The sequence below is a fragment of the Thalassophryne amazonica genome, chromosome 19, assembly GCF_902500255.1.
Source record: "Thalassophryne amazonica chromosome 19, fThaAma1.1, whole genome shotgun sequence".
Taxonomy (NCBI): domain Eukaryota; kingdom Metazoa; phylum Chordata; class Actinopteri; order Batrachoidiformes; family Batrachoididae; genus Thalassophryne; species Thalassophryne amazonica.
This window is the reverse complement of record NC_047121.1, coordinates 52777052-52795866: the sequence shown is the minus strand read 5'-3', so window position 1 is coordinate 52795866 and position 18815 is coordinate 52777052. Positions and strand designations below refer to the sequence as shown.

Below are 18815 nucleotides of genomic sequence, written 5' to 3'. Positions count from 1 at the left end.
GAGAGAGAGACAGAGACAGACTGCAGCCGGTCAGAGAGAGAGAGAGAGAGAGAGAGAGAGACAGACAGCAGCCGGTCAGAGAGAGAGAGAGAGAGAGAGAGAGAGAGAGACAGACAGCAGCCGGTCAGAGACAGAGACAGACAGCAGCCGGTCAGAGAGAGAGACAGAGAGAGAGACAGAGAGAGAGACAGAGACAGACTGCAGCCGGTTAGAGCTGGCTGCAGTCTGTCTCTGTCTCTCTGACCGGCTGCAAAGAGAGAATCAATCACTGTCGAGCTGAGTGAAGGTTTTATATTTGTAAATTGTTCAATCTATTTTTATTTTTTTTACCAAATAAAGCTACACATTTTTAAATGTTTCTCCTCTGACTGCAATAAAAGTCTCAACTTTAAATAACTTGGTTTTTTTTTTAACTATCTAGTACTCAGACCTTAAAGAAAATAGCACAGCACTGTTTCATGTTTCTTTATATTTTAAAAAATATCTTTCTTCACTTGTCCCACATCAGTAACATTTCAACATTTGCTGTGCAGAGAACCTTGTGAATTCAGATGCACTTCAGAAACATCCAGTGATGTAGCTGAACACCAAAACCTGAAGTCCAGAAGGAAGAATAGAACATCTCTGCTTTTCATAATATGAAGAAAGTGTCTCCAAAAACTCCACCAAGAGGTTGAAGTTGTGGAGGAGACCATCTGGTTAAGTGTCCTGAGGGTCCAGCTCACCTGACAACTCTGAAAACCAACACCTGCTGCTACACTTCAAAATCAAACAAAGGCTATTTTATTATTTGAAAAAACTGTTTCCTTTTATATTTTAACATTAAATGAATGACTCATTAAACATGTCCATGGAGTCAAATTCTAGTCAGTAAGACACTTGCACCAGGACAAGAATTACAAAGCATTCACAATCACTAGAATTCATAGTCAGATTCATATGACTTAATGACTTCATGACTTTCTTTGCTAACAAAATTTTAACTATTAGAGAAAAAATTACTCATAACCATCCCAAAGACGTATCGTTATCTTTGGCTACTTTCAGTGATGCCGGTATTTGGTTAGACTCTTTCTCTCCGATTGTTCTGTCTGAGTTATTTTCATTAGTTACTTCATCCAAACCATCAACATGTTTATTAGACCCCATTCCTACCAGGGTGCTCAAGGAAGCCCTACCATTATTTAATGCTTCGATCTTAAATATGATCAATCTATCTTTATTAGTTGGCTATGTACCACAGGCTTTTAAGGTGGCAGTAATTAAACCATTACTTAAAAAGCCATCACTTGACCCAGCTATCTTAGCTAATTATAGGCCAATCTCCAACCTTCCTTTTCTCTCAAAAATTCTTGAAAGGGTAGTTGTAAAACAGCTAACTGATCATCTGCAGAGGAATGGTCTATTTGAAGAGTTTCAGTCAGGTTTTAGAATTCATCATAGTACAGAAACAGCATTAGTGAAGGTTACAAATGATCTTCTTATGGCCTTGGACAGTGGACTCATCTCTGTGCTTGTTCTGTTAGACCTCAGTGCTGCTTTTGATACTGTTGACCATAAAATTTTATTACAGAGATTAGAGCATGCCATAGGTATTAAAGGCACTGCGCTGCGGTGGTTTGAATCATATTTGTCTAATAGATTACAATTTGTTCATGTAAATGGGGAATCGTCTTCACAGACTAAAGTTAATTATGGAGTTCCACAAGGTTCTGTGCTAGGACCAATTTTATTCACTTATACATGCTTCCCTTAGGCAGTATTATTAGACGGTATTGCTTAAATTTTCATTGTTACGCAGCTGATACCAGCTTTATCTATCCATGAAGCCAGAGGACACACACCAAGTAGCTAAACTGCAGGATTGTCTTACAGACATAAAGACATGGATGACCTCTAATTTCCTGCTTTTAAACTCAGATAAACCTGAAGTTATTGTACTTGGCCCCACAAATCTTAGAAACATGGTGTCTAACCAGATCCTTACTCTGGATGGCATTACCCTGACCTCTAGTAATACTGTGAGAAATCTTGGAGTCATTTTTGATCAGGATATGTCATTCAAAGCGCATATTAAACAAATATGTAGGACTGCTTTTTTGCATTTACGCAATATCTCTAAAATCAGAAAGGTCTTGTCTCAGAGTGATGCTTGAAAAACTAATTCATGCATTTATTTCCTCTAGGCTGGACTATTTGTAATTCATTATTATCAGGTTGTCCTAAAAGTTCCCTAAAAAGCCTTCAGTTAATTCAAAATGCTGCAGCTAGAGTACTGACGGGGACTAGAAGGAGAGAGCATATCTCAACCCATATTGGCCTCTATCATTGGCTTCCTGTTAATTCTAGAATAGAATTTAAAATTCTTCTTCTTACTTATAAGGTTTTGAATAATCAGGTCCCATCTTATCTTAGGGACCTCGTAGTACCATATCACCCCAATAGAGCGCTTCGCTCTCAGACTGCAGGCTTACTTGTAGTTCCTAGGGTTTGTAAGAGTAGAATGGGAGGCAGAGCCTTCAGCTTTCAGGCTCCTCTCCTGTGGAACCAGCTCCCAATTCAGATCAGGGAGACAGACACCCTCTCTACTTTTAAGATTAGGCTTAAAACTTTCCTTTTTGCTAAAGCTTATAGTTAGGGCTGGATCAGGTGACCCTGAACCATCCCTTAGTTATGCTGCTATAGACGTAGACTGCTGGGGGGTTCCCATGATGCACTGTTTCTTTCTCTTTTTGCTCTGTATGCACCACTCTGCATTTAATCATTAGTGATCGATCTCTGCTCCCCTCCACAGCATGTCTTTTTCCTGGTTCTCTCCCTCAGCCCCAACCAGTCCCAGCAGAAGACTGCCCCTCCCTGAGCCTGGTTCTGCTGGAGGTTTCTTCCTGTTAAAAGGGAGTTTTTCCTTCCCGCTGTAGCCAAGTGCTTGCTCACAGGGGGTCGTTTTGACCGTTGGGGTTTTACATAATTATTGTATGGCCTTGCCTTACGATATAAAGCGCCTTGGGGCGACTGTTTGTTGTGATTTGGCGCTATATAAAAAAAAAATTGATTGATTGATTGATATTCTAGTAATTACTCTGTACTGATTACAACATTAAATCAATCACTAACTGAACAAGGATATAATTAAATGTTGAAATGATTAAATTAAAAAATGATATGATGTTTACTTGCCTCTGGACTGCTTGCCTCTACTCGTGGTTGGCTCTCACTGCGGTATTGTATCACTTCCTGTTCCGGAGCACAGCGGTGTTTTTCTGTATGTTAGCTGTTTAATCTGCGCAGTTAGATTGATCTAGTTATCCAGATTACAATTTGTTTCCCAGTGTGATCTTTACGTGCCTTAACTAAAGCACTCCTTCTGCTGAATCACCTCTAAATTATTTACACATTATTCACTTTGCGTGTTTTTAGGAATCCGCTAGCTTAGCGTAGCTACTAGCTCTTAGCCGGTTTAGCATGGCGGCTTCTCCTGTCTCTCCCGCACTTTTCTGCTCTGGGTGTGAAATGTTTAGTTATTCCTCGGCCTCCTTTAGCAGTAATGGTACTTGTAATAAGTGTAGCTTATTCATAGCTTTGGAGGCCAGGCTGGGCGAATTGGAGACTCGGCTCCGCACCGTGGAAAATTCTACAGCTAGCCAGGCCCCTGTAGTCGGTGCGGACCAAGGTAGCTTAGCCGCCGTTAGTTACCCCCTGGCAGATCCCGAGCAGCCGGGAAAGCAGGCCGACTGGGTGACTGTGAGGAGGAAGCGTAGTTCTAAACAGAAGCCCCGTGTACACCGCCAACCCATTCACATTTCTAATCGTTTTTCCCCACTCAGCGACACACCCGCCGAGAATCAAACTCTGGTTATTGGCGACTCTGTTTTGAGAAATGTGAAGTTAGCGACACCAGCAACCATAATCAATTGTCTTCCGGGGGCCAGAGCAGGCGACATTGAAGGAAATTTGAAACTGCTGGCTAAGGCTAAGCGTAAATTTGGTAAGATTGTAATTCAAGTCGGCAGTAATGACACCCAGTTACGCCAATCGGAGGTCACTAAAATTAACATTAAATCGGTGTGTAACTTTGCAAAAACAATGTCGGACTCTGTAGTTTTCTCTGGGCCCCTCCCCAATCGGACCGGGAGTGACATGTTTAGCCGCATGTTCTCCTTGAATTGCTGGCTGTCTGAGTGGTGTCCAAAAAATGAGGTGGGCTTCATAGATAATTGGCAAAGCTTCTGGGGAAAACCTGGTCTTGTTAGGAGAGACGGCATCCATCCCACTTTGGATGGAGCAGCTCTCATTTCTAGAAATCTGGCCAATTTTCTTAAATCCTCCAAACCGTGACTATCCAGGGTTGGGACCAGGAAGCAGAGTTGTAGTCTTACACACCTCTCTGCAGCTTCTCTCCCCCTGCCATCCCCTCATTACCCCATCCCCGTAGAGACGGTGTCTGCTCCCAGACCACCAATAACCAGCAAAAATCTATTTAAACATAAAAATTCAAAAAGAAAAAATAATATAGCACCTTCAACTGCACCACAGACTAAAACAGTTAAATGTGGTCTATTAAACATTAGGTCTCTCTCTTCTAAGTCCCTGTTGGTAAATGATATAATAATTGATCAACATATTGATTTATTCTGCCTTACAGAAACCTGGTTACAGCAGGATGAATATGTTAGTTTAAATGAGTCAACACCCCCGAGTCACACTAACTGTCAGAATGCTCGTAGCACGGGCCGGGGCGGAGGATTAGCAGCAATCTTCCATTCCAGCTTATTAATTAATCAAAACCCAGACAGAGCTTTAATTCATTTGAAAGCTTGACTCTTAGTCTTGTCCATCCAAATTGGAAGTCCCAAAAACCAGTTTTATTTGTTATTGTCTATCGTCCACCTGGTCGTTACTGTGAGTTTCTCTGTGAATTTTCAGACCTTTTGTCTGACTTAGTGCTTAGCTCAGATAAGATAATTATAGTGGGCGATTTTAACATCCACACAGATGCTGAGAATGACAGCCTCAACACTGCATTTAATCTATTATTAGACTCTATTGGCTTTGCTCAAAAGTAAATGAGTCCACCCACCACTTTAATCATATCTTAGATCTTGTTCTGACTTATGGTATGGAAATAGAAGACTTAACAGTAATCCCTGAAAACTCCCTTCTGTCTGATCATTTCTTAATAACATTTACATTTACTCTGATGGACTACCCAGCAGTGGGGAATAAGTTTCATTACACTAGAAGTCTTTCAGAAAGCGCTGTAACTAGGTTTAAGGATATGATTCCTTCTTTATGTTCTCTAATGCCATATACCAACACAGTGCAGAGTAGCTACCTAAACTCTGTAAGTGAGATAGAGTATCTCGTCAGTAGTTTTACATCCTCATTGAAGACAACTATGGATGCTGTAGCTCCTCTGAAAAAGAGAGCTTTAAATCAGAAGTGCCTGACTCCGTGGTATAACTCACAAACTCGTAGCTTAAAGCAGATAACCCGTAAGTTGGAGAGGAAATGGCGTCTCACTAATTTAGAAGCTCTTCACTTAGCCTGGAAAAAGAGTCTGTTGCTCAATAAAAAAGCCCTCCGTAAAGCTAGGACATCTTTCTACTCATCACTAATTGAAGAAAATAAGAACAACCCCAGGTTTCTTTTCAGCACTGTAGCCAGGCTGACAAAGAGTCAGAGCTCTATTGAGCTGAGTATTCCATTAACTTTAACTAGTAATGACTTCATGACTTTCTTTGCTAACAAAATTTGAACTATTAGAGAAAAAATTACTCATAACCATCCCAAAGACGTATCGTTGTCTTTGGCTGCTTTCAGTGATGCCGGTGTTTGGTTGGACTCTTTCTCTCCGATTGTTCTGTCTGAGTTGTTTTCATTAGTTACTTCATCCAAACCATCAACATGTTTATTAGACCCCATTCCTACCAGGCTGCTCAAGGAAGCCCTACCATTATTTAATGCTTCGATCTTAAATATGATCAATCTATCTTTATTAGTTGGCTATGTACCACAGGCTTTTAAGGTGGCAGTAATTAAACCACTACTTAAAAAGCCATCACTTGACCCAGCTATCTTAGCTAATTATAGGCCAATCTCCAACCTTCCTTTTCTCTCAAAAATTCTTGAAAGGGTAGTTGTAAAACAGCTAACTGATCATTTGCAGAGGAATGGTCTATTTGAAGAGTTTCAGTCAGGTTTTAGAATTCATCATAGTACAGAAACAGCATTAGTGAAGGTTACAAATGATCTTCTTATGGCCTCGGACAATGGACTCATCTCTGTGCTTGTTCTGTTAGACCTCAGTGCTGCTTTTGATACTGCTGACCATAAAATTTTATTACAGAGATTAGAGCATGCCATAGGTATTAAAGGCACTGCGCTGCGGTGGTTTGAATCATATTTGTCTAATAGATTACAATTTGTTCATGTAAATGGGGAATCTTCTTCACAGACTAAAGTTAATTATGGAGTTCCACAAGGTTCTGTGCTAGGACCAATTTTATTCACTTTATACATGCTTCCCTTAGGCAGTATTATTAGACGGTATTGCTTAAATTTTCATTGTTACGCAGATGATACCCAGCTTTATCTATCCATGAAGCCAGAGGACACACACCAATTAGCTAAACTGCAGGATTGTCTTACAGACATAAAGACATGGATGACCTCTAATTTCCTGCTTTTAAACTCAGATAAAACTGAAGTTATTGTACTTGGCCCCACAAATCTTAGAAACATGGTGTCTAACCAGATCCTTACTCTGGATGGCATTACCCTGACCTCTAGTAATACTGTGAGAAATCTTGGAGTCATTTTCGATCAGGATATGTCATTCAAAGCGCATATTAAACAAATATGTAGGACTGCTTTTTTGCATTTACGCAATATCTCTAAAATCAGAAAGGTCTTGTCTCAGAGTGATGCTGAAAAACTAATTCATGCATTTATTTCCTCTAGGCTGGACTATTGTAATTCATTATTATCAGGTTGTCCTAAAAGTTCCCTAAAAAGCCTTCAGTTAATTCAAAATGCTGCAGCTAGAGTACTAACGGGGATTAGAAGGAGAGAGCATATCTCACCCATATTGGCCTCTCTTCATTGGCTTCCTGTTAATTCTAGAATAGAATTTAAAATTATTCTTCTTACTTATAAGGTTTTGAATAATCAGGTCCCATCTTATCTTAGGGACCTCGTAGTACCATATCACCCCAATATAGCGCTTCGCTCTCAGACTGCAGGCTTACTTGTAGTTCCTAGGGTTTGTAAGAGTAGAATGGGAGGCAGAGCCTTCAGCTTTCAGGCTCCTCTCCTGTGGAACCAGCTCCCAATTCAGATCAGGGAGACAGACACCCTCTCTACTTTTAAGATTAGGCTTAAAACTTTCCTTTTTGCTAAAGCTTATAGTTAGGGCTGGATCAGGTGACCCTGAACCATCCCTTAGTTATGCTGCTATAGACGTAGACTGCTGGGGGGTTCCCATGATGCACTGTTTTTCTCTTTTTGCTCTGTATACACCACTCTGCATTTAATCATTAGTGATCGATCTCTGCTCACCTCCACAGCATGTCTTTTTCCTGGTTCTCTCCCTCAGCCCCAACCAGTCCTAGCAGAAGACTGCCCCTCCCTGAGCCTGGTTCTGCTGGAGGTTTCTTCCTGTTAAAAGGGAGTTTTTCCTTCCCACTGTAGCCAAGTGCTTGCTCACAGGGGGTCGTTTGACCGTTGGGGTTTTACATAATTATTGTATGGCCTTGCCTTACAATATAAAGCGCCTTGGGGCAACTGTTTGTTGTGATTTGGCGCTATATAAAAAATTGATTGATTGATTGATTGATTTATGTCACATTGAGAAATCCTAATTAACAGACACACTGCAGTCATTGTTACATCATCTCCTGTTGTGGTTATAATAAACACTGATATTTATTTACTGTGTCTTTTTTCCTGCTGAACCTCGGTCTACCTCATTCCACGTCTTTGGATTAAGGACTTTCTGTCAGATAGCTCATAGAGAGTCAGGATTGGCCCCCACATATCCACAGCTCTCTCACTCAGCACCGGTGCCCCTCAAGGCTGCGTGCTGAGCCCACTGCTGTTCACCCTCTACACCTCTGACTGCACCCCGTCCACACCAGCAACACCTTCATTAAGTATGTGGATGACACCACAGTGGTCAGCTGTATCACTGGAGGAGATGAGTCCACCTACCGGGATGAGGTGGAACAGCTGACAGTGTGATGCAGAGAAAATAATCTGCTCCTGAGCACATCCAAAACCAAGAAGCGAATCAGACTTCAGAAAAAACCAAACAGACATTCAGCCCGTTATCACTGGGGGGACCTGTGTGGAAAGGGTCAGGGACTTCTGAGTGGGTGTCCACATAGTGAAGAAACTGACCTGGGACAGGAGCACCACACACTTGGTAAAGAAGGCACAGCAAAGACTCCACTTTCTAATAATCCTCAGGAAAAATAACATCAACCAGAGATGTCTGGTGTCTTTCTCCCGCTCTACCATGAAGAGCACATACTGCCTCTGGACGTGGTTTACCAGCTGCATGGGGCAAACAGGAAAGAGCTCCAGAGAAGATCACTGGGTGCCGTATACCCACACTGGGGGACTGTCATTGCTCTGACTGTCTCAGGAGAGCCAACACCATCCTCAAGAATTCCTCCCACCCTGGACACTCTCTGTTTGAGCTGCTGCCATCAGGCAGATGTTACAGGACCATTAAAACAAGAACAAACAGACTGAAAAACAGTTTCTACACAACTGCTTTTAGAGCACTGAATGGAACCAAACAGCCAGGTCACATGACACCCTGGGAATGAGTGAAATATCTGTAAATGTGCAATATGCACTGCCAGTGAAATATCCACTGTCATACGTGTAATATCCACAGGTTCTGCACATACTTTTCTCATTTATTTTGTATATCATTTTGCTACATCCTTATTACTTTTTTCTTAACTTGCGCTCTGAACATAACTTTTTCTTTCCGTTACATTTGTGTTTTTTTTTAAGTCATTGGTGTCAAAACTATTCCAGAAAGGGTCGAGAGGGTGCAGGTTTTCTTTGCAGCCACTAACTTCAGCAGGTGATTTCACTGATGAACTCATCTCACCTGCTCAAGGTGATGTTAATCAGTGAAATTACCTGCTGAAGTCAGACGCTGCAAAGAAAACCTGCACCCTCTCGACCCTTTCTAGAATAGCTTGGAGACCAGTGTTTTAAGTCTTTTAAGACCTTTTAAGTCTGCATGTGGTTTACATTTGCACTGAAAAGGCTGCACCTGACTTTTCATTGTACTTGTTATAATGACAATAATCTGTAAGAATTTTTTCTTAACTTCAAAATGTACAGTAATAAAATTAATCTTGAGGAAGGATTTTCTTCAGAAAACTGCCATGTATACACATTTCTGTACTCTATAGTCTTCCGAGTTTTGGCCTGATGCCACGTTTCTGTTGGATACATGAACTACGTTACAGTGCACAGTGGTGAAAGTTGGACTGGGTTGAACTTTGACCGTGGCAGGCACTTCAAGAACTGACAACAAGCGGTGGTGCGCACTCCCAGTGGAGTGTTGTGCTAGCTGGGTTTCTTATTGAAAATGGGTTTTAGAGCAATGCATTACATGTTTAATGCCCTGAATGAGTTCATTATGAAAGGCAACACAGACATTGCACTTGTGTGCAGTAATGGTCCGAAATTCAGCAGGAGTGGGGCGGGCAGGACGAAGAAAATAGTCCTGCGCAAGTGCTCTACCACTTCCAGTCCAAGTACATGCAGAATCATCTTCTGAGGGGTTTTGCAGACTGATGTCATGCTTTTAGCAGCTCATTATAGCTGGGCTTTGGCAACCTGGGGTTGTAATGTCTTGCTGATGGACTCTTGGACACACAGACCACAAGGAGCTAGTGGACAACATAGACTTTACTTAAAGTAACGGTAAAGAGACCCTCACTGATAACCCACTTGTACTGGTGTTTGGGTAGAGTGGTGTCACCTAAACAGAAGAAAGCAAAGGTAAAATGCTAAATGTATGACTATTTTAAAAAGGTTCTTTACATTAACTGAGACAAAACGTGAAGCAGCACAGAGCACTTTAAATTGAAAACAGATCATTATCAACATGGTGTATCATCTGTGTGGGTGCATGAATTTTAAAACAAATTTACACTTTGCTTTCTCCCAAATACACACAAAGTCTGTTTCTGACAGATGATGAATGTGATAGTACCTTCGTACCCATTTATCAGGTAGCACTTTCCACATAAATACAGGAGTTGTTCTTGGGACGTTTTTATCCTGCTCACACAGACTATGCAGGAGCGCAGGCAGAGGGGCAAGGAGATGGAATCTCACCCATACCCTTAGAGTAAACTTTTGAAGACATTAAGCACATATTAATAAGAATAAAATATATTTTAATAACTGAATGGTTTAATCAATATTACTCTGTGTATAATTGTAGTAAAACTAGAATATATATATTCACTCAATTCAACTTTTTTGCACAAATGTAGTGGGATGTGAAGCATTATCTATTTATAGGCATTATCTATGCTCGGGCATAACTGGGTCTGTTTGGAGTTCTACCTTTAAAATGAGGTCAGTTAAGGTAATATCTCACTAGGCTGTAAATGTTGGTGACAAACTGTAAGCGGCATTTGTGTTGGAGTTCCCAAAATGTCTCGAAATGTTTGCACGAGTTCTCAATTTCCTTGCATAAGTCCTAGGGCCTCGCTCTCATGACGCTAGAATTTTGAGCAAGTTTTCCCTCAAAACAGTCACAGAGTCACCATGGCCATCTTGAACCCTTGTCAATTTAGTGTCCATGACTCAGAAAAGTGTATAAAATGTGAGACAACTTTGTGATGGGTTGGCAACCTATGAAACTAAATTGTTACTGATTGGAGACAGAAATGACAATCTGACATTCCACATGCCAGACAGGCATGAAATAGCTGGGACCCCTGGGCCACATGGAGGTGGGTTCATGCGTATCTGCAAAAGTTTTGTATTGTACTGGCGTTTCGTCCCCATGGAGCCAGCATTTTCAGAGCCACAAAAATACTACTTGTTGAAAACAGGTCCCAGAGGGGAACGCCGGATTCACAATTATCATATGGCCAATACAGAACTTTTCTGAAATGATCAAAATTGTTGCTAATTCACGCGTTTTCTCGCAAATTTGTGTCTCCAACTACTCACCAACAGTCGCAGTCCAGTCCATAGCTTTAGGTTTAAGAAAGCCATAAATAGGAAAATAATTAAGGGTCTGGAGGTTGGTAATTTTATCAAACAGGCATGTCGACTGTGATGTCAATTTGGGATTGGGTAAAGAAAATCCTAACAGAAAGCACATTAAGCAGTATGACTAAAACACAAAATAGCAACACCACAAACAATTTATGCATGCATTTAAATAAAATTTCTATAAGCAGTGTCAAGCACATAAATGTAGGAATATCGTGATGTGTATCGAGTATCAGAGGTCCAACGATGTGTATCGTTATCTGATACTGAGAAACAATACAGAGGTTGACATCCTGTCTGTCCCACCAGACACCTCTAATTATATTTTCATCAATTCGATGCTCATTGCAACATGAAAGTCCACCAAATGCTTGCCGATATGTTTGTCAAATAGTTATTTGGTTTGAGATCTGTAATATTGCCTTCTATCCAGACTTCACCCCAGTGTGTAATATACTAAGGCCTCAGACAGACCACCATGAGCAGTTTATGGCACCTTATGTGCATGAAGGTCCAACAGTCTGCGGGTTTTGAGCATTTCTAATAAAAACCTGCAGGTTTACAGATGTCAGTCCACGTGCTAAACAATTACTCCACACAATAATCATCAGCTTAATCGATAAGTACAGTGGTCTTTAGCTGCAGCTTTGTGAGCACAGACTCAGTCTGCAGTGCGGTGGTGGATGTGAGCGTCCTGAGCATCTGCAGCTCCTCGGTGCTACAGCAGAGGAGACACCTTGGGAACACGGGTAGTAAATCGTCACAGAGTCACCGCCCACAGCAGAACACCTGACGAAGACACGGTGATGTCAACGGGTGTTTTCCAGAAGGACATCTGATCCCGAGCTGCCGTGAACCATTTTTCTTGCGCTTCATTGAGAAAAGAAGCTGCTGGCCATGCAGAGCTCACCTCTGCATGACAGTTTACATGAGACGCATACTGCTGCCCACGCAGCGCCACATGCACACTCACACGGACACTTCACACCACTGCTCATCATCAGCTGTGCACTGCACGTGCATGGTTTGGCAAAAACATGAGAACGCTGAACTTGTTTTGTAGGCCAATGCCCACAAAGCGTGACTCAAACAGACATAAATAAAGCCACCAACACTCCACAGTGCGGATTAGAGTGCCAGAAACAGCCAAACCTGCCTTCAGAGTCCACGCAGCAGCAGCACGGACTTCATCACAGAGCTCTCTGCCAAATATGATGGAAGCTCAGACAGAAACACAAACAGGTAACACTGTGTGTCACATGTCAGTCCCACACAACTTCTGCAGATCACCAGCTCCCTCAGGGAAAAAGGTCACGTTGGGACAGCAAAAGGTCAAACCTCCCAAGAAACAAACTTACCCGAAAGCCGCAGGAGGCATCGAGAGGCAGGGGATTCACCCGGAGACAGCAGACGATGGCAGAGCTGTGCGATTAAAGACTTCCTGAGCTCGAGGTTTCTCTCCTCACTTTTCCATCACATTTATCCAGAAGCCCCGACGGCGGACGGAAGGGCAGCAGAAAGAACGAGAGCTGCAAGGAAAGAAAGGCTGGAAAAATGCCTGTGAGATGCTCAGATCTCCTCCACTGAGGAGCATCCACTGCAGCAGAGCCGAGCACAGCCGAGAGAGGGAGGGAGGGAGAGAGAGAGAGGAGCGGGAAGGAGGAGGGAGAGGAGTGGGAGGGAGGGGAACTACAGGAAAAAGAGGCAAACAGAGAGAGAGAGAGAGGGAGGGAGGAGGGGGAGAAAGAGAGAGGAGCGGGAAGGAGGAGGGGGGAGAGAGAGGGAGGAGTACATGGAGGCAAAGAGAGAGAGTAAGGGAGGAGAGAGGAACGAGAGGGAAACAGACCGAGAAAGATGGAGGTAAAAGAGGAGTTTGCTGCTGCTGGTTCCAACAGCACAGACAGAACAAAAATGTGGAACTGGACCTGAGTGGACGTTGGCCTCCCCATAACTTCACTGATGGGGGGGACACCCGAGGTTTTACTGGCTCAGGGACCAACGGTTGGACCTCACTATGTAGATGAATTATAGGAGGGCAGAGTGTGTTTTTTTAACATTGATTTCCTAAAACAGCCATAAAGAGTAAACTAGACCAAGCGCTCTCCATGGTGCTGAAGGGACTTCAGAATGCCAACTGGTGGCTTGAGGGCCAGAGGAAGCCCACACACTGGAAGGTTAAGGCCTGCAGAAAGCTTTTTGTTATTTGTACCATGGAGGAGGTGGTGGGATCACTGCTGTGTGAGGTGTGTGTCTGTCAGAGAAAAAAAAAAACACTCCAAAACTCTTCTGATGAGCCCATATTTTGAATTCAGTATTGTTTGAGATCCATTTGCAGGTTATGGAATTTGTTTTTAACTTAAACAACGAGGCATTTTTTGACATTTACAAACAATTACCCCCCCAAAAATCTCCAGAATGGCAAAGAATGCCAGAGACAATATTATTACAGTTTGAAAAAACATCAAAATGCCCCTCCCCCCAATGTATACATTAAATACAAGAAAAATAATCATTTGGAGGCATGAATCTTTAGAGACACAGTTGGGGGTGTACATTCTTATTGTCACCTTTGTTCAGATACAGATTCTTTATTGTCGTAGTTAGTACAACGAAAGGTAGTTTCAGCCTTTCAGTGCAAATATAAACCCGAGTAAACCAAACACAGACTTAAACGGTCTGGAAGAAAAGAAAATTTACATAAAATTTAACTGAATGAAAAAGGTGTTCAAATCACATATAAAAAAAGAAGTATGCACAAGCAAAAAAAAAAAGAAAAAAAAAGAAAAGATTGTATAGAAAAAAAAGAGCAAAAAGTATGTACAAAACTGTGGATATTTCAGTGGCCGTGGATACTAGACATAAATATTGCAATCATGATAAGGAATGTTAAGAAGGTATCTAAAGAACACTCCAATTTTGATCAAACCTGGCAGGTACATACAGTGTGATTATTGTTGGAAAGAAGAGATTTGATTTTGGACATGATCAAGGTCAGAACTCAGGGTCAAATTTCCATTCATATGCTAATATATAAGAAATGGCTAATTGTGTGAAAATTTACTTTGCTTTTCTTTTTACATTACTGAATTAGACTGTTTCAAACCACATCTTTTTGTACATTTCTGATGGTTTGCACTACATAAAAAGCCTCCTAACGACCTCTTTATACACCTTGGTGTCACATTCTTGGATGAAATCTGACCCCGATTGACAATTTTGCTCCACGCACAGTGTCGCCGTGATAAAGGTGCCTTACTAATGAATTATAAAACTAATTAGAAAAAGCATGATGATTTCCATCACTAATGGTGTTTTATATATATATATATATATATCTATATATATATATATATATATATATACACACACACACACACATTTCTTATCCTGTCTCAATCATCTTGTGCTAAACAGAATATTACTAAACCAGACTCCATGTTAAAAGTCAAATATGTAGAGCTTTTATTTTATGCACTAATGGGATCATGCACAGTCAAAGCATGTCAAGTGTAATGGAACATACTATGTGTCTCTCAGTCTCTGTTATGGAGTAATTGGCTGCCTGGCTGAAGTGCCTCTCGCTCACTGTGACAGGGGACCAGGCTTTTTGTCAGTCCTTCAGCCCCGGCAGGGCTCAAGGTCGACCGGCAGGGCTCAAGGTCGACCGGCGGAGCTGCTCGCTTGTCGCCCAAATCCTTCAATGATTAACAGTGGCAGGCAGTACACAGCTGTCAATCCACATCTACGGGGTCGGTCAGCAGAACTGATCAGGCAGCATTCTAACCACGTTCAACCAGAAAATAAATAAATAAATAAAAATGTATCCAGCGGAAGTGCGCATAACAGTGTCATGGCTTCATGTCTTGTTTATGTAAAAACAAAAAAGGACAAGACGTCTTAGCTTCCAATAAAAAAAAAAGGTGCTGAAACTGTCAGAGGGGCTAACAGGCAGATATTTATTAGAATATTAATTAAAAAGCTCTATTTTTATCTTTTATCGTAAAATACACTGATAAAAAAAAATATGAAAGGAACACTTTGAAAACACATCAGATTTCAACGGGGAAAAAAATCCTGCTGGATATCTTTCCTGATATGGACTGGGTAATGTGTTAGGAACGCAAGGATGCCACATTGATTGAAAATGAAAATTGTCAACTTACAGAGGCCTAAATTCAAGGAAACCCCAAAAATCAAAGCAAAAAAAAAAAAAAAAAAAAAAAAAAGAAGCAGCAGGTTTGTCCATTTTGCCAAAATTCCATTACAGCAACTCAAAATGGTACTCAGCAGTTTGTGTGGCCCCCACATGGTTGTATACATGCCTGACAACACCAGGGGCCTCTTATACAAAGACCTGTGTGGATTTCCTACTGAAACATGGTGTTCACCAAAACCCAGAAACTAGCGTTAAGCACAAAAATATTCAGATGTATTAAACTGCGTACACATGGATCCAAGTACATTCCAATTGTACATCCACCTGAACGTGGAATTGAGCACACATGCAGATGTACCAAACTCCTCCCTGTCCATGCCCCTATTTAAATATGCAAATGTATTTAAATAGACCCTGGGACCTGGGGATTCCCCTCTCTGTCCGAAATGATCACAGTAACAAAAAGGAATTTAACGAGGAATAAGCTACAGATGAAGTGGAGTAAATGAAGTAAATGTAGCAGAGACATTTTATTTGGTACCTTGTCAACCAGAATAAACATGAAGCGGAAGCAGCGCGCACACACTGGAGTTAAAGAGAATGAGGTGTGGCTGACAGAGTGTGACATGACAACTCTACGCACACGTTTATTGCCAAATACCGAACACAGGGAGACAATCTGGGGCCAGTTAAGAAGCTCTAGTTTCACCATCAAAAAACAAACAAACAAAAAATAATAAGAAGAACTGAAAACATATTTGAATGTGCATATGGCCAAATGTGCCCGTGCAGGTTTAATTCAGAACAGTTATGCGAATAAACTATTTACTCGTCACATACTTGCCAGACAGGGCACAAGATGTGGGTTGATGGGGGGGGTGTCAGTGGAAGTGAGATAGTTATGTTATGGTTAGAAGAAGGGGAAGGGGTTAGGGTTAGAAAATAGTATAATAAAAAAATGCATCACAGAAACGTCACTCATTTCATGACAGCAGCATAAATTAAAAGTCGCTGTTAGTCAGGATGAATGAGTCATGCGCTGAATCAGGCCACCAAGTCACGATGTTCGTTGGATGCATTTGCGCATCACATGATTTGAACACTGATGGAATGAAAATGTTTTCTATTAACAAAAACAAATTCATCATGTGACGGCGCTTTTATAGCAACATGTGGCTCTCACTGCACATTGTGCGTTAATGTTGGAATGGGATGTACCTGGATGACTGCATTCCACACAGCTGGTGGCTCAGCTCAAGGATGACTGGCACACTCCTGACCAATCGGCCAGCTCCCACTGAAATGCCCCTGTTGCCAGGAAGCCCAGCGTGGTCAGCACCTGTGTGGGCACAGACAACCTCCTGGCTCCTCACCATATTGCGCTCTGGACGGCCGCAGTTCTGCACACAACTCCAGTAACAGTGGCCTTGTTAATCAAAATCAGTTTATGAGCCAATTATCATCAAGTGCAAGTAAATCCTTGGGTTCCCTGAATATTCGCTCACGCCGCATTGCACCATTTGCAAGGTCCTCTAACAACGCTAACGCAGCCACTGTTCCAGCCATTTTACGCATCACTTTGCACATGCATTCATATCCACCCATAAAATTACATACACATGGGTGTGTTAACTGTTCATCAGTGTGTCTCTGATGTGCACATCACTCTGATGATTTCTTGTTTTCACTCTATTAACGGTTCCTCTGGTGGTTGGCTCTCACTGCGGTATTGTATCACTTCCTGTTCCAGAGCACAGCGGTGTTTTGCTGTATCTGTTAGCTGTTTAATCTGTGCAGTTAGATTGATCTAGTTACCTAGATAATTTGTTTCACAGTGTAGTCTTCACGTGCCTTAACTAAAGCACTCCCTCTGCTGAATCACCTCTAAATTATTTACACATTATTCACTTTGTGTGTTTTTAGGAATCCGCTAGCTTAGCGCAGCTACTAGCTCTTAGCCGATTTAGCATGATGGCTTCTCCCGTCTCTCCCGCACTTTTCTGCTCTGGGTGTGAAATGTTTAGTTATTCCTCGGCCTCCTTTAGCAGTAATGGTACTTGTAATAAGTGTAGCTTATTCATAGCTTTGGAGGCCAGGCTGGGCGAATTGGAGACTCGGCTCCGCACCGTGGAAAATTCTACAGCTAGCCAGGCCCCTGTAGTTGGTGCGGACCAAGGTAGCTTAGCCGCCGTTAGTTTCCCTCTGGCAGATCCCGAACAGCCAGGAAACCAGGCCTACTGGGTGACTGTGAGGAGGAAGCGTAGTTCTAAACAGAAGCTCCGTGTACACCGCCAACCCGTTCACATTTCTAACCATTTTTCCCCACTCGACGACACACCCGCCGAGGATCAAACTCTGGTTATTGGCGACTCTGTTTTGAGAAATGTGAAGTTAGCGACACCAGCAACCATAGTCAATTGTCTTCCGGGGGCCAGAGCAGGCGACATCGAAGGAAATTTGAAACTGCTGGCTAAGGCTAAGCGTAAATTTGGTAAGATTGTAATTCACGTCGGCAGTAATACACCCGGTTATGCCAATCGGAGGTCACTAAAATGAACATTGAATCGGTGTGTAACTTTGCAAAAACAATGTCGGACTCTGTAGTTTTCTCTGGGCCCCTCTCCAATCGGACCGGGAGTGACATGTTTAGCCGCATGTTCTCCTTGAATTGCTGGCTGTCTGAGTGGTGTCCAAAAAATGAGGTGGGCTTCATAGATAATTGGCAAAGCTTCTGGGGAAAACCTGGTCTTGTTAGGAGAGACGGCATCCATCCCACTTTGGATGGAGCAGCTCTCATTTCTAGAAATCTGGCCAATTTTCTTAAATCCTCCAAACCGTGACTATCCAGGGTTGGGACCAGGAAGCAGAGTTGTAGTCTTACACACCTCTCTGCAGCTTCTCTCCCCCTGCCATTCCCTCATTACCCCATCCCCGTAGAGACGATGCCTGCTCCCAGACCACCAATAACCAGCAAAAATCTATTTAAACATAAAAATTCAAAAAGAAAAAATAATATAGCACCTTCAACTGCACCACAGACTAAAACAGTTAAATGTGGTCTATTAAACATTAGGACTACCCAGCAGTGGGGAATAAGTTTCATTACACTAGAAGTCTTTCAGAAAGCGCTGTAACTAGGTTTAAGGATATGATTCCTTCTTTATGTTCTCTAATGCCATATACCAACACAGTGCAGAGTAGCTACCTAAACTCTGTAAGTGAGATAGAGTATCTCGTCAATAGTTTTACATCCTCATTGAAGACAACTTTGGATGCTGTAGCTCCTCTGAAAAAGAGAGCTTTAAATCAGAAGTGCCTGACTCCGTGGTATAACTCACAAACTCGCAGCTTAAAGCAGATAACCCATAAGTTGGAGAGGAAATGGCGTCTCACTAAT

The 18815-nt window shown here is 42.1% G+C and overlaps 1 protein-coding gene across 3 annotated transcripts in view; it reads right to left on the bottom strand.

The window, feature by feature from the left end:
* dlgap2a (discs, large (Drosophila) homolog-associated protein 2a) overlaps positions 1-18815 on the bottom strand; it is a 362290-nt gene that overhangs the window by 248973 nt on the left and 94502 nt on the right. The window contains exon 1 of one of the 3 annotated variants that reach the window (XM_034195341.1): positions 12621-12868. The exons of the other annotated variants lie outside the window; for them this stretch is intronic. The gene's annotated coding sequence lies outside the window, so the exon portion shown is untranslated. Of the gene's footprint in view, positions 1-12620; positions 12869-18815 lie in introns of those variants that run through there. 3 annotated transcript variants of the gene reach the window in all.